We start from the raw sequence: 17,606 nt of genomic DNA on the forward strand, positions 1-17,606 counted from the left end.
CTCTGAAAATTTTTGAATCTAACACATCATAAACCCCTACTACAATTATCGGTTTAATATCTCCTACTTGTTCTCTACATTAACAAGTTGTTTAACTACATAAGCGTCGAAGTAAACGCAATTTCATTCTTCACAAATATATAGATCAACAAATGAAATAAACTGAGATAACACAAGGGACACCGTTATTTTTGGACAATGTTCCTTGGAAAAACCCAATACAGGAAAACCGGTGCAACATATATGAGGGTTTTATTATTAAGCAGATTTCTGAATACAACTATGGTGCCAAAAATGGCTCACCCTTCATAAAATATCCTTGGCAGTAGTACCTCTCTCCCGAGACAAATATTCCATATTTTAGCAATCAGATGATCAACCCCATAGTGAGTTTGACTGTTCCTTGTGCTAGACAGTGAAAGCTGCTCCAAGCACTCCTCTAGAATTGCGCCACCATCCTTCTAACTGCTTCACCCTCTCCTAGCTAATATGCTCTCAGTCTGCCCCACAAAACCTCCTCAGCACAACCTCTTCAACCCAGCGTCAGCCTATATAGCCCTCTGCGCTATCTATGTCAGCCTCTATGGCTTTCTGCGTCGACCTATATGTCCTCTACATCTGCCTCTTTTGGCTTCTGTGTCCTCTACACTGACCTCCTTAGCCTCTACATCAGCCCTCCTAGGCTCTGCGCTGCCTCTCACAGCACTTTGTTGCCTCTTTGATATGTATTCTTCAGCCTTGGATCGAAATACCTTTATGAACTGCTCCTCACTACAACAGATCTCTATCTTGATTTCCTCAAGAAACCCATCCCCAGAAAATCAAATTCTTGATCCCTCTCAGTGTGTCTCCAACTGACCCTCAAGCCTTTTCTTATATTTTTCCTATTGATGATTCAACCGTCGAGATTAAGTCCCTAATGAGCGGCTAATATTAGATCTAGCTTGATGCTTTTTATTTAGAACTTTCTCACCCATATTATATTAATACATTTTAATATTTTAATTTTCCTAAGTTTAGACTTAGGAACTCAAAAAATATTAATTATTTTAATATCTCTCTATCCTAGTGGAATTTCTCTAAACGAGTTCTTGTTCTTGGAGCTGTCATGTGCCTTAGCCTCTCCACCATATTTCATCGCTAGATCACATCTGATGCTACCAAAAATCAATAACAACTAGCATTTGTATTCAAAACTTCTGCATAATAATAGAAAAGCAGTTGTTGCGCCTATTTTCCCACATTGGGTTTTTTCACAGACATTTAGTCCAAAAATAAGTGTGCCCTCCACATGATTGTCTCATTTATTTTCAGTTCTTGATCTATATAGTGGTGTAGGATACATTGTATTTACATTAATATTTTCTAAACATTTCTGAAAATAACTTGTTAAATGAAGAATACAAGTAGGTAATGTAAATCAATTTTCTGTAGTAGGATTTCTGACATGTTCGATTCAGAAATTTCCACAATCCGAAATATTATGGGAAATTTTTAATCCACTTAAATCTTAGGGTGAGTGCGAATGGGTGTATAAAGGTAGAGAGCTTTGGAATAACAAGACACACTTCTTTTCAATTTAACCATTCTAGTTTTTATCTTACTCCTTTATTTATATCCATGGAAATTCCAATTCTTATTGCAGGTGTTGTTGGCTTCGTTGGTTAAAGAACCAGAGAAACTTCGAGGGTTTGTTATTGAAACTAAAGAAACTTCTAGGGTTTGTTATTTGAGGCTGCAATCTCTTTGGCAATCAATTTAATTTTCTCCCTTTCACTGCTCGGGACCAAAAGGAAACATGGAGGCCAGGGGGCTTTGTTGATTTTGACTGGGTTTGTAGGGTTCTAGAATTAAGGTTTCTTGTATTTTTAACATGAAGAAACTCACATTTTATGGACAAGTGAAAAAACAAGGGACAATGGGTAAGAAATTTCAGAACCTGTGGAGACAAATGATCTAGGACAAGTGAAAATTTGCTCATCCGCCAAATCTGGGAAGTGGGTTTGGGTCAGTGTCAAGCAATATCAGGGCATTTTAAAATGAAGAATATCATGTCTAAAATACAAGAAGATAAGGAAAAAACGGTCTCAAAGGGAAAATACTTAGGCCTTTCACATAAGCATTCAAACAACTCCCCTATACAAGCATGTTGTAACAACAAGTCTAGAGGAAAATTCATTGATGATTCTACCTTCTATAGTCCCACATCTACACCTCTCACTTGGTCATCTGATCTTTATGTGAAATAATTGTTAAATTAAAAACAAAATTTGGAGGTTTTAGAAACTAAAGAGATGGAAAGAGATCACAAAATTCATATAATAACAGCTAAAAACAATGCTTTAGAAACAACCAATAAAGTTTTTAAAGAACAAGTGACATTGCTACAGGAAGCTATTTTGATGGGGAAGATAAAATGGCGGTGCATGAAGGCAGATGTGAAAAATATAAATAAAACTGTAGTGGACATTACATAGGTGGTGAATTCACAACCATCCTAGGATAAAGGGAAAGCGGTTGCCCAAATAAAAAACCATGAAGAGAAAGCCAGAGAATAAAGGAAAGGAGATTCCATAGAAGATTCCGAAAATTGGGCTCAAGTTATTAGAAATTTTTCTAATAGGGAAGGAGAAATAAACATTCAAGTTGACAACATGCAAGATATAGAAAGCAAGGAAAGACAAAATAGAGCGGAAAACATAATTATTAAAGGGGTGAAACACTATGGGAAAAACAATGTACTTTTCACCTTGCAAGGGACTTCTTGAAAGACAAGTTGTTATAGCAAGGAAAAATATGCCAAGCATGGAGGGTGGGTAAGTCTAACAGGGATAAATCAAGGCCCATAAAAGTCATCATGCCTAGCTCGCATGATAAATATATCATTCTAAGCAAGAAGCATCTCTTGAGGAGTTTTCGCTTTTTTTAAGAAGAATATTTAACTCTAGGACACCAAGAGGAAAGGAGGGAGCAAATGCCAAAGGTTAGGGTAGCAAGAGATGAAGGCAAGGGATCATGGATCTATAAATGTAAGGTTTTGATGGCGCAATTTGGACCTCCTTCCAAAATAGAGGAGCAAGATGGTAATAAAGAAGAAGCAACAAACTATTCAACAAGAAATTAGGAAGTAAGGTCAATATGGGAATGCAGGGACAAAGACTCAATTGTGAGTCTTGCATGTCAAAATAAATAGCAATCAAGTCATACCCAAGTTTCCTTAAGATTATCTTATTGGAACTATAGAGGTTATCCATGGAGAGGCGGACTTGGGTTAGGGCCTATTGTGGAAGATAGAAACATAATTTTCCTCATAGAAACACATGAGCATGAACCGTGGAAGACACATTTGTTTGAAGGATACTGGAAGATGGAAGTGTGGAACAAGGTAGAAAGGAATGGAAAAGGACATAGGAGTATCAACGTATTAGTGAGGGAAAAGGAAGGTCATCTAATTCAGTTAGAAAAAGAATACTAAAATTAATAATTCATTTGGTTTAATATATCCGAAAATGGAAATCATATTAGAATTGCAGCATGCTAGTTTGTGCCACAAGTTTCAAGAATCTACAAAAGTAGAGGGCTTGACTACAAAGACCCCTTTGTAGCCTTAAAAGCACATATTGCAACATATTCACAGCTAGGTGAAGTGCTTATAGTGGGTGTTTTCAATGCTAGGATTGCAAGTGAGCAAGCTAGCATTCTTTGTTGTAGAGAAGACCGCAACCCTAATTGGCTTACAGAAGAGAGTAACCATCAATGGGAAATAATTTAAGAGGAAAAGGGCTGCAATCAGTTTGGTGAACAATTTCTTACTTTATGTGGGGCATTTGATTTAGTCATTTGTAATGGCTTGAATAGATGGGCAAAGTCTAGTAATTTCACTTGCAATACTTACAATGGATCAAGTGTAATATATTATGTAATGTGATTGCATGGTTTGCGTGAGAAAATGGAAGAAGTTTTGATTGGAGATTAGTGTTGGGATTTAAAATAAGATCACAAGCCAATTTATTTAAGTTTCTCTTGGACTGGAAAGAAGCAATTAGAATAAAAACCAAAGTGCGTTCAACAAAATCTCCCAAAGGGAAAAATTCTTTTGACTCCATAAAATTGCAATGCCTTCAAAATGATGCTACCGAGGATCTTTAAGAAAGAGAATATCCTAATTCATAGCCTTCATAGCCACAAATTAACACATTTAATTCAAAGCGCACTTGCAGAGTGGAAAAGAGTAAAGATTAAGAAGTCTGAAACAAATTCCTTTCTGGTTAATGCTCTGTTTGACAAGGAATGAAAAAAGGCAAGGAGAATGTGGAAGGAGTCAAATAAGGATAACATAAATCTCAATTCTTACAAGCAGATCTTAAGAAAGAAAAAGGCCAATTTGATGGTTTCAAGGAGGGAAGAACTAATATTCCTTGGGAAAAATAATCCCAAATTATTTTTGAAGGAGGTCCAACCAAGAAAGATGCAAACTGAAAATAATATTACAATGTTTATGTAGTTTGACTATGCAAGAAAACCCTATGAGCAGGATCCCAAGGTTGACCCTCCCCCATTGGTCAAAACTAATACTGAACTCTTCATGGTGTAAGAGGTAGAGATGGGTATCAAGAAGTTGGGTGTTGGAAAATAAAAGTACTTATCTGAACTCCAAGCAAAGTATCTAAAGTGGGGCTCAAATATTCTTGCACCTTGTGAAAATTTGAGAATCCCACCCGAATCAATTGTTGCATCAACTGATTAAACTTATCCTATCTGTTAATTACTGAACACAATTATCTACTGCTTCCTACAACAAATATCGAAGCTAATACAACTACAACCTTCACTTAATTAATTAATTTTCCCAAAACAAGAACAAAAAAATAGAGAAAAATCCACACAAGTGACACAATATTTTTTGGACAAATGTCCCCAGAAAAACCAAATGCGGGGAAATCGGTGCAACAACTCTGAGCATTTTATATTATTAAGCCATATTTTTTGAATACGACTTTGGATGCCCTTTCAAAAATCCAGTTATACACAAAATAAACTGGCAGAAAAAATTAGTGAGATTACCTCACACTACCCGGAAATTCCCGGTTGTTTCGGCAGCTGAACCAATTGTCCTTGACTATCTCATTGAAACTTCTAAGTCTATCCGTTAGAAATTTTATATGTATTCTTCTAGTTTATTTCTTTGGCTTGTTAATTACTAGAAAATTATTTAAACATATAAATGTCGAAATAAACACAATAAAGTCTCCACCATCTATAGATCAACAAATGAAAGAAATAGAAAACACACAAGTGACACTGTTATTTTTGGACAAGTCATCCCTGGAAAAACCCAATGCTGGAAAATCGGTGCAACATTTCTGAGGGCTATATATTATGTAGTATATCTTTGAGTAAAACTTGGTTCCAAACTGGTTCACCTGATAGAGAAATATAACCAGCAATAATACCTCTCTATTCGGAAGCAGACATTCAAAACAAATTCCCCAAGAAACCCTCTCCAGCAACACTAAAGCACTGCGTCAGCCCTCCTGGCCTCTGCGTTAGCCTTAGAACCCACTGTATCATCCCTCTAAGGCACTGTGAAACCTCATACCCTTTGCATCACTCTTGCTACCCTTTGCATGGATGACGCAGGCCCCCTGGCCTCTGCGTTGTCTCTGTTGGGCTCTACGTGGCTTGCTCTGGCTTCTGCATCTATCTCTTTACCTTTTCACTTGCCTCTCGACACTATCTCTGCCTCTATGTCCAGTACTCACTACCCCTCACTACGGATCACTACTTATACTTTACTTATCAACCCCGTTCTAGTAAATCAAATGAACGATCACTCTGGTGTGTTCTCCAACTGATCCTCAAGCCTCCACTTATACTATTCATGTTGGCTCATCCATGACTGAGATTACATATCTAATAAATTTCTAAGATTAGATTTGCTTGATCCATGAATTTTGGATCCTTCTTATCCAGTTTTATATTAATCCCATTAATATTTTAGTTTTCCTAAGTTTAGACTTAGGAACTCCATTAAAAATATTAATTATTTTAACATCTCCCAAACCAGTTAGAATCTACCCAAACCATTTCTAGGTCTTGGAGATCTCATGTGCTTTAGCCTCTCCATAAATTTTCAAGGCTAGAACACATTTGATGCTACCCCAAATAACCACTCCCTCTTAGCTTAACCCCATGCAGAAATTACCTACATACAAATTCTAAGACACAGAAAATAAACAATGCGAGAACATAACACATAAAACACATATACACAGAGATTTCCCCTGGATCCCAAACCCTGGACTAGTCGCTTCATTTTTTTTATTATGCTCCCTTTAATATTACAATACATATTTGATACATGCCGAAGCATCCAATACTATGGACCGAAAAACCATCGTGTCCAAAACTATGGACCGAAAACCATCGCGTCCAAAACCATGTGCGAAAAACATGCACAAAACCATAGATAGGTTCGCCCAACCTAATATAGGGTCCAAAAAACAAAATTTTCTGGGGCGTTTCCCCAGACCCCATAGAGGGCGTTACCTAAACACCTCAAACCCCCTGTGACCCCTCCGCTACACAATCGGCACAACAAAGGGGGGATTTTGCCCCCCTCTAACCCCTCGGTTAACTACGTGGGCTAGTCGTGGAAAGAATATAACACAACACAACATTCTCCCACTTGCTGTATTCTTTCCACAGGGGGCCGCAAGAGAGCTTAGTCATTTATCTAGCCCTGTAATACCAATTGTTTCTCTACATCAAGAGAACTTCTCATAGCTCACAAATTTTGTCAATGCATTTGCAATATTCTTCAAAGTGTCCACCTTTACCAGCAACACCTTTCTGTCTTCTATCATATCCATTACAAAGTGATATTGAACATCAATGTGCTTTATCTTTGAATGATATGCTGGGTTCTTTGCCAAAAAATCGTACTTTGGTTGTCAGATTCTATCCTTATAGCTCCCTATATTAACTCCATACTTGAACACAATCTGTGCAACCAAACTGCTTCCTTTCTTGCATGAGTGGCTACCATGTATTCTGCCTCTGTAGTGTATAGTGCCACTACAGATTCTTTCTTACTTATCCAAATAATTGCACCTCCAAGTACGTTAAACACATACCCACTTGTAGATCTTCTTTGATCCATATCTACAACCCAGTCTGCATCAACAAAGCCTTGAATATCCAACACTCTGTCCAATCCTGGTCTTCCTTGGTAGCACAAACCATAATCACTAGTTCCACACAAAGACCTAAAACCCCGCTTCGGTGTTGTCCAGTGCTCCTTCCCTGGTTTTGACATAAACCTGCTCAATACTCCCACAGAATGTGTAATGTCTGGTCTATTACAGACCATTGCATACATCAGGCTACCGACTGCACTTGCATAAGGAACACGAGACATGTCCTCTTCCTCTTCTTGTGCCTTGGGGCACTATTCAGAAGACAACCTAACACCTACAATAATATGAAAACTCACCGATTTACTATCCTTCCTATTGAACATCTGCAGTATTATCTCGATATACATCCTGTAGTTTAACCAGAGCTTCTTCTTTTCTCAATCTTTATTAATTTCCATTCCCAAAATATAGTTTGCAACACCAAGATCTTTGATGTCGAATTTGGAGGACAATTGGGTCTTCAAATCTTGATTAGTTTCTTTTTCATTTTCAAACAACAACATATCATCCACATACAAGACTAAATAAGTAACATGGTCACCAATTAATTTAAAATACACATAGTGATCTACTTTGCTTCTGGTGAAGCCAAGTCCCCGTATAAATGTATCAAATTTCTAATACGACATCCTTGGTGACTATTTTAACCCATAAAGAGACTTCTTTAACATGCATACCATTTCTTTCTTACCCTTCACTCCAAAACCTTCATCTTGCTTCATGTAGATCTCCTCTTCCATACCCCCATGAAGAAATGTTGTCTTCACATCCATATTTTCTACCTCAAAATCAAAAGCAGCAACAACAAATAAAAGTAATCTAATAGAAGCTACCTTGGGAACAGGAGAAAAACTATCACCAAAATCAATTGTTGGAACCCGGGGAAAACCTTTTGCTACCAACCAAGCTTTGTATTTCTCCACCTTTCCTTCTACATTTGTGTTCATCTTGAACACCCATTTGTTGCCAATGGGTTTCCTTTCAGTCAGAAACTCCACCAGATCCCAAGCCTCATTTTTGTGCTAAGATGTCATTTCATCAACCATGGCCTCCTTCCAAAGTTTTCCATCCTCTAAATATACTACTTCGTTCACAGTTTTGGGATTATCATCAGTAACAAATAAAGAAAAATTTGAACAGAAAGAAGATGGACTATACCTTTCCGGTTTCCTTCTTTCTTAAACTAATATTCTCACACCGGAAGTTTCTGGCTCTTCATCTTCTGATTCCTCCTCCGCTATAGAGTCTGATTCTTCCTCTTTAAGCTAAAACTCTATCTTCTTAGGTCCTTTGGTTGGAATTCATGTTTAATAAGATCTTTTACCTCTCTCAACACCACATCTTGGTTGTACACAACATTCCTTGTTACTGGGTTGCAAATCTTATAACCCTTTAAATCATCCTTATACCTAATAAAGATGCACTGTTTAGATTTACTAGCCAACTTGGTTCATTTCTCCTTTGAAACATGTACATATGCATCACATCCAGATACCCTCAGATGTGAAAGAGAGGGTTTCTTACCATTGCATACCTCTTGTGGAGTCTTATTCTCCAATACTGATGAAGGTGTTATGTTGACCAGGTAACATGTTGTCTCCATCGCCTCTACCTTGAATTCTTGTCCTAACCTGACACCACTGAGCATGCTTCCTGCCCTTTCTATCAACGTCTTGTTCATTCTTTCTGTAAATCCATTTTTCTTAGGTGTGTATGGAGTAGTATTTTGTCCTTCTATACCACACTTCTTACAGAATTCTTCAAATTCCTTGCTGCAAGAATCTCCACTGTTATCTGTCCTCAACACCTTTATCTTCTTCTCTATCTAGTTTTCCAACAGAGCCTTAAATTCTTTAAACCTATCCAAGACTTCATATTTCTTCTTAAGGAAATATATCCATGTATTCCTTGAGAAGTCATCTATAAATTATACATGGTACATAGACTTACCTATTGATGGAACCTTCAGAGGTCCAAACACATCACTATGCACAAGTTCTAATATATGTTTCGCCCTTTTACCACCAGAAGGGAAACTCACCCGATTCTTCTTCCCATATACACAATTTTCACAGAAATCAAAATCCAGAGAGTTATTAGTCATACCTTATACCATACCTTTACCATGAAGAATTCGAAGGTCCTTCTCTCCAATATGTCCAAGCCTTGGATGCCACAGCATGGTCTTCTCTCCAGACACCACTAGATTGTCTGCTTCACTTTCAGGAACCACATAACTATTGCACCCATCAACAACAATGCTACCCTGCAGCTTGAACATAGTTCCAATTCAAACTCCCCACATCAATATCAGTGCCACCCTAACCATCTATTTTTATAGCTACATCATCCATCTTGCTTACAGAAATCATATTTCTAGCTAATGCAGGAATATGCAGAACACTCGGAAGTGTTCTAACCCTTCTACCTTGCAACTTCAACTTTAATTTTCCATGACCAATGATTCTAGCCTTCCTGTCTTCCCCCAAGAAGACATTACCACCATCATATTTCTCATACTCGTAGAACCACTCTCTATGGGGATTGAAGTGAAAGGATGCACCTAAGTCAATCAACCATGCTTGATGATCTACATGTGTACTTAAAGAAGCCAAGTACACATCCCCACCTTCATTTGAGGTGGTTTTCACCTCTATGGAAGGAGCATCATCAAATCCCTTTCCTTTTTCAGGAGCTTTAGATTTATAGTCCCTTTTGTAGTGCCCTTCCTTTCGACATTTCCAGCACACCACCTTTACAGGTTTTCCTGGAGATTTAGATATCCCTCTAGATTTAGATCTCCCACTGGATGACTTATTTTTGTTTCTGTTCTGGGAACATCCTCATATAGACAAGGCATCACCATTTCGACTCTCCATAGTTTTTCCATCTCATCTCCTCCGTCAGCAAGGATGAGACTATTTCATGAAACTGCAAGGCAGTTGTATTGCTACCTATTCCAATAACCAAACTATCCCATGAATTTGGTAGAAAACACAACAAACTGATGCACTTATCTTCATCTAAAATTTTAATAACAACAGATAGTAACTAACTTACCACAGTATTAAATGCATTTAGATGCTCTGTCACCGAGTCTCCATCCTTCATTCTCAGGTTATACAACGTTTTCCTTAGGAACAGTTTATTCACCAGAGACTTAGATTGGTACAATGTCCCTAACATATCTCACAAAGCCTTCACCATAGCTTTCCCTGATACATGTAGAAATATTGAATCTGAGACACAAAATTGTATTGTGCTCTTTGCCTTCCGATCCAACTTCTTCCATTCTTCATCAGACAATGTCGTTGGTTTAGTACCTTGATCTACCGTGATCCACTGATATTTATCCACCAAAAGATCATCCATCTTGAGTTTCCATAACTCAAAACTCTAACCATTAAATTTTTCGATCTCTATCTTTCCACTGCTTGCCATCTTCTTTCACCACCAGAATCGATCTCGTAGATCTCCCATTGAACAGGGTCTACCACAGGCCTGAACGAAACCCATCAGCAACAAAGGCGTCCCCTTGAAGCCAAACATCTCGAATACCAAATGTAGGTTTTAACCTCATACAAAAATTACCTGCATACAAATTCTAAAACATAGAAAATAAACAATGGGAGACCATAACACGTAAAACACAAATACACAGAGATTTTCCCCTCGATCCCAAAATCGGGACTAGAAACTTGACTTTTTTTATTATGTTCCTTTCAATGTTACAATACATATTTATACATGTACTATGGACTAAAAAACCATCGCGTCCAAAACCATGGACCGAAAATCATCGCATCCAAAACCATGTGCGAAAGACATGCACAAAACCATAGGTAGGTCCGCCCAACCTAATATAAGTTCCAAAAAACAAAATTTTCCAAAGCACTACCTCGTACAACATAGAGAGGGGTTACCTGCACCCCTCAAACCCCTTGTGACCCCTCAGCTACGTAATCGGCGCAACAAAGGCGGGGCTCCGCCCCCCCTCTAACCCTACAATTAACTATGTGGGCTAGTCATGGAAATAATATAGCACAACCCAACAAGCAAGGACCGTGCTCTAGTAATACTCCAGACTGATCATCACTCTAATTATATGGCACTGGTACCTGTGTTGATGCTAGGCCAACCTGCCCAACATCCTCTACTGTTTTGTGGAAAAATGCCTATGCAGGATGATCCTATCCACCTAAGGTGTGACAGTGCCTTAGCAACAAACAGAGACAGCTATTCTAGTATTCTTCCTTTATGAATTAATAATGAAGAGAGATGAATGGAATAACTGGTGTCTTCCGTTTGTCCCTCGATCTAGTTTCTCTTCTCTTTGGGTGTTCACAGCTACTTTCCTTCTCGTTCGCCTAGCTTCAACAGGTCTCTGCAAGATTACAAGAGAAGAACACTACACAAAGACATAGATTCATAAACATAACTAGTTCAGGATTAGAAGTAAACTAAACATACTAATGCAATCATACAACAAAGATACATCAGTATATAGGAGAAAAACAAGATAGCTTTATTGATGAATAACAAGGTTCAAGAAGAGATACAACCCAGAGGGCTCCAATCCAGCATCTCCTTCCCAGCAAAATGGAATTCCTCTCTTCACCTCCCTTCAAAGCATTAAGCACCCAATGATTCCAGTCTCAAACCAACAACAATTATTTGCAATAACAAAATTACAGCCTGTAGATCTCACGGAGGAGAGATCCATATATAGATGTTTTGGAGAGAGGATGAGTCAGCTTGAGATCTGACTAGTGTCCTCTCCCTCTGTCAGTTCTTGATTCCACTTGGAGGTTCTTGCTTCCACTTGGAGATTTGGAACCTCTTACTCATCACCAGTCGAATTCCCTGAGGCAAGTGTCATTTTGGAAGCTTCCTGGGTTTTGAGACCTTGAGAAATGAGCCTGCCACATGTCCAATCTCGCTCAACGCAGGTAGCTAGTGTTTGCTTTGACATTCAGCACAGGTAGCCAGTGTTTGTTTTGACATTCAGCGCAGATAGTTAGTGGAGCCATTGACATGATCCAGAATTGACTTGTTTTTTAGCATTTTCTAGTGGAGAACTTCTGTGAATTGCTGTGGTTTGTTAGCCTTGTTCCTCTAGGGGTAGGAACAACATGTTTAGGGACTTTGGATCCCTTAGATTATGGACATTTCATGCTCAATGCTGTAAGGCACAAAAATTTCTATAACAGTTTCCCCCTAAAGTATGAGGCCGTTTATCGGGTGAAATGATTTATCCAGGAGGGTCCGAAGTTGATCTAATGCTGGGAGGAGACCTGTAATAAGATACAATACAATACATTATTTTTCATACTGCTTTCATGATCTAGCTGAGGCGGGCATTCCCATGCTCAGCTTTATAAATTCATTTTCTGTACATAGAACAGACAATCGTCTGATGGTAGACTGATAATTTTGATGAAATTATCATCCTTTGAGTAGGATGATCATCTGCTGCAATGATGTACATGTCAAATGTCTTTATCTTTCCTGAATATATATCGCAGCCCAGATGGATGAAACTAGATCCGGGGTCTTCAAACTCATTCGATCTTCACTCTAAGTACAAGTCGATCCATGTGACAATTGTTCTGAAGTCGAACATGGAAAGACATCACTTGATTACCAGTCAATGAGGTAAACCGTTAACAAGTGTGAGAGGAATCACCGATAATGATAATGACCCTCAAGGTACTGCAGTACAATTCACGTGGTGTGAATAAAGGACTTGGCATTGAACACCACGCAAAATCTTCTGGTCGAAGGTCATTGATGTATACCTGTTGACGGAAGTGAGAAACTTGCCATTGAGGCATGTAAGCTTCAAAGTACTGGAGGGGTTATTCCTAGATCAACTTCTTGGATAATGAGATGATGTCGACAAGAAGTGATCCGTCAAAGGAGGGCCTTAATGAATCCCACATCAGTGACATGGAATGGAGCTAATGATTTTGATGGAGGTGAAAACAATCTGTGACATATGATTCAGGGTGGCGGTCATGAACGGATGAAGGATAATGTATGGCAGTGGATGGGACACGGTTGACTCTTTCTGAACGACTTCTCTTGAACATATGGCGACACTGATGCAATGGATCGGTAGCATTACACCAATTATGGATGGTATGGCGAGACCATGGTGATGTGACTGGTGAATGAAACAACCCAACCCGATTGTGGTACGGAGGAAAAGTGTCATGTTCAAGAGCGACTTGCTACCATCAAAGTTTTCTTGAGTTTCTCCCAATTTTTCCCCAGTCATTGCTGACCAGTACCTTTTTATTTTTGTCAAGCTTGAGGAGGATAACATATGCTTGTTCTATAACCTGCCCTTCGGGCAAGCCCATCGCTATGTTTTAACGAGCCTAGCGATAGTGAAACTCGTTCTCGTCTAAAGACAAGTTTGTCGCTATTTAGTGATTTTACGAGTCTAACAACAAAGATAACTCGGTCCTTTTCATTTTTAGAGAGTCTGAAAAGGTACATAAAGTTAACTCCAAAATTCCTTTTTCGTCATCTAATCCCTTTAGTCCGAAAAATTATAAAACAATACAGAAGGGATGAGTTTTCGATAGTTTTAACGAGCCGAAGAAACAAGCGCTCGATCTTTTTGTGTAATAATCCCTCGGGTCCAAAAAGATTAAAATCTAGAGGAGGGATAGCACTTCCTATGACTTTAACGAGCTGGAAGGCCAAGGACTCGACAATCTTTTCATATTTTACGAGTTAGTTGAAAAGAGCTTAAAGAAGAGTCGTCTTTTGAGGAACGAGTGATAAACAGGGTTAGCAGCTAATTCCAGGTACAGGTTGGAATTTTCCAATCACGGTAGTGTCACAAGGATGGCTAGGTGAAATCACTCTTTGCAGTTGTTCCTCAAAATGGGTAAAAAATCATATGGAGGTAAACGATCAGCCAAATGAAAAGTGGAGGTGACGGTGCAAACACGACCAAGGCTTTAATGGCTGAAAAGGTTACATTCACAGTGGTCATTTACTGGGTAGTGCTTATGTTTATTTTTTAACGAGCATCAAGTCCGTGTTAAAACTACTCGGATCTTGCGTTTATTTTTTAACGAGCATGAACTTTATGCTAAAACTACTCGATGCTTATGTTTATTTTTTAACGAGCATGAAGTCCGCGTTAAAACTGCTCGATTATACCAGTCATATGATAAGAGTGTCTCATTGAAGATGCTACTTTTTAGGGAGCTTAGATCTTACGTAAGCTTTTCTCCGGATCGTTTCGTTATGCAAGTTCGGAAACAACTAATCCTACGAGTTTAAAGGGCTAGACCTACAGGTTTAAAGGGAGGACCTAAAAATTTAAAAAATAAATAGCCACCCCTTGCTTGCACTCCAAAAGGTTTGCATGCCCCTAGGCATAAAGTACGATTTCAAGGTTACCTCTACTTCACTTCCGCCAAAACATTTGTTTTAACGAGAGAGGCTTACCTCTTTCAAGTTACCCAAAGATTGTTTCGTTAATCTTTCAAACAAAACAATTCCTCGGCAATGTCTACCGAAATAGACAAAGGTGAGCGACGTAGCCCGCCAACCCACATAACTTTGACAGAAGAATCTTATTCTAGAAAAACCCTCTTCCTAGACGGACGGGGTACGGACTAGTCATATTCTCCCGCGGAAACCTACCCTATACCCAAAGTTTCCCTGCCGAAGCAGACTAGGACGCATGCCCCCTGGGTTCCAGTCATATCCTCCCGGATTACTCACGCTCATCAGGAGGACGGACCGTGGGTTGGGACACTTCTTGCATGCAGAGACCATTTAGGGATGGTATATGACTATTTGCGATGTGTAATCCGGGAAATGAAAGTTGGTCCACGAGCTTGACCATTCTTCCTTCATGCGGAAAACACATTACTCTAAAGAGTGAGGAGATGAGGGCTCCCATGCAATATATATAGTCTCGTCCAAGGAGTAGGTTATAATCCAAGGGTCCTTGAACGACCATCACGTTCATTTGAACGGTCTTCCCTTTCAATGTTATGGGCACATTGGGGAGGATCTCTAAAGGTCGACCGGTTCCTTTATCAAAGCCTGATAGATTTCTCATTTCAGGCAAAAGCGCAGGCGAACCAAGCGCTTTCCAAGCAATAGAGGAAAGGATACTCACAGATGCCCCTTCATCAATGATAGTGCCAACCATTACCATTCTGTATATTTGGACGATAATTCTGAATGGTATACTGGCTGGCAACCGGGGTCTGCCTAGTTGGTTCCAGTCGAACGAGACAACTAGGTTGCTTGGTGGTGGGATCGAATAGACGGTTGGGTATCGATCTGATGAACTTCCTTCCTGCGGTAAAGGAATGGGGGCATTTCCCCCCTGTTCATCAGAGTCATTGTTGATGAAGAGAATTTGGACGGTGTCATCTTTATTCTCCTCTGTGATAGTATCATTCGAAGATAGAGCCTCTGAAGGCAAAACCGGGTCAAATGCCGCCTCAACCTTTCGACTTTCGTCAGGTATGGATTCAGACGGTTCATCTCCTATGATAGGTGCTTCGGCTGACCACCTGAGTGGGCCAGCCGGGTTCTCAACTAGTGAAGGACTTGACAGGAGCTTTTGATATCCAGGAGGAAGTTGCGCTCGTAAAATCGGGCGATCTTCCAAAAATCTTTTTGCCTCGTCTAAGAAGGGGCAACGGTGGATGGCATGATCGCCTTCACACAGTTTGCAGGGAAATCTAGCTTTCCCTTTCTGTCCTGGGGCTTCACTTCCACTAGTTGACGGTGAGCTGTCAACATGGCTATCAGAGGTCGACGCTACCGAATTGTCCAAACGGGGAGACCAGTCCCTTAGTATCCGAGGGATACATGGACAATCTCTGTGGAAGTGGTCTCCCTTTCATATGACACATGGCGATTTTGGCCTAGTCAGTGCCGTGTGTGGATTTTTGTCAAACGACACTTGTTTGCCCCTAGTCGCCTTTGGCTCCTTCTTCTTCTTTTCTTTCTTCTTCTTCTCCTTCTTCTCCTTAGGAACTCGATTTTTTGTTCTACCAGTTCCATCAAGCGAAGAGGAAGGGGAAAGGAGGAATTATATGAAGTCGAAGGCTGGTGGGCAACTCTGGTCTGGTCTAACTGTTGACTCGACTATTCAGGAATGGTGGTGTTCTGAACAACATTGGTTGAAAAGAGCCATACTGGTAGGCCAATTGTCAGTCCTGGAAGCGACAATGTGGCCATATGGGGCGCACCAACATCTCCCCAAGAGGAGAAGGGACTAGGATTTCCACCAAGGGGAATTCCTTGGTTGGTGTGCTCCATATTTTCAACCTAAAGATCAATGCGGGAATAAAGGGTGATTGTTCCGTTTAAAATAAATTGTTAACGACGCTTTAGCCACAACTTTCTTTTTCAATTTTAAAGAGTCGAGAAAAAGCTAAAGATGACTCTAGTCTCCTTCGATGTTTTAACGAGCCCGAAATGACAAATGCTCGGATGGACGTTTTTTGTTATAGAGTCTGAAAAAGGCCAAAAGAAACTGCTCTGGAGTTCTAGGAAGAGGGTGTGCCAAACTTTTCGCAAAACCGTAGAATACTTTTTAAGGTACGGGTGGTCGATCTTCCTGAATGCTGTGTTCAGTGCATTGCGATTAGTAGGGCGGCCAACACGGCTTCCTAAGGATAAAGGTTATATTCCTATAGGGGTCTCCCAATATATACGTGATGGTACGTGGGATCACAATTCGTATTGGCGCTATCATCCCTCAGGAGGAATCACCCACCTTCCACGAGATCGACAGTCACCAGGCTTAACGACGTCAAAACACGTCTCTAGCCTAGACCTATATGTTGTGCGTTATGTTGCAAAGCGTTGTTAAGTTCATTCAGTTTATTTTAAGTTGATCTTTTTAGAAGTTTGCCTTTCTGGATAACCACAAGATGTATGGTACAATTCCTAAATGTAGTCTAAGATGATAAGCAAGCTTTATATCTTTTCAACTTTGAAAATCCTAGCTACTAAGGGAAAATAAAGACACAATCTTTTCTCGAAGAGAAATCAGCACACTCTAATGCACTTTTCCTAAATCAAGCATGCAAACTATCAAAATGCAAATGCACAATGCAGGTGTTTTTTTTCCGCTTTCTTAGTATTGATGCCTACAAAGAAAGCTTTTTGTACAACTTTGAATCTTCTTTTAAATGACAAGTACAAACAAGTTTACTTTTTCGAAATCAGAAAGGGTAGAAGAGATTACAACACTTTAGGACTTTCGAAATGAACACTTGTTTCGAAACTTAAAAGAGACAAACTCAAACCAATAAGAAAAAGCAAATGTATAATCAACTGTAAATAGCCAATGAACTCTCTCCTAAGATCACAACCAATGGATCTGAATCAAGGGCTACAGCATGATTATTT

Source organism: Pinus tabuliformis, chromosome 7 (assembly GCF_031772625.1).
Source record: "Pinus tabuliformis cultivar Carrire ecotype Pingquan chromosome 7, CPIR1, whole genome shotgun sequence".
NCBI classification, from domain to species: Eukaryota; Viridiplantae; Streptophyta; class Pinopsida; order Pinales; family Pinaceae; genus Pinus; species Pinus tabuliformis.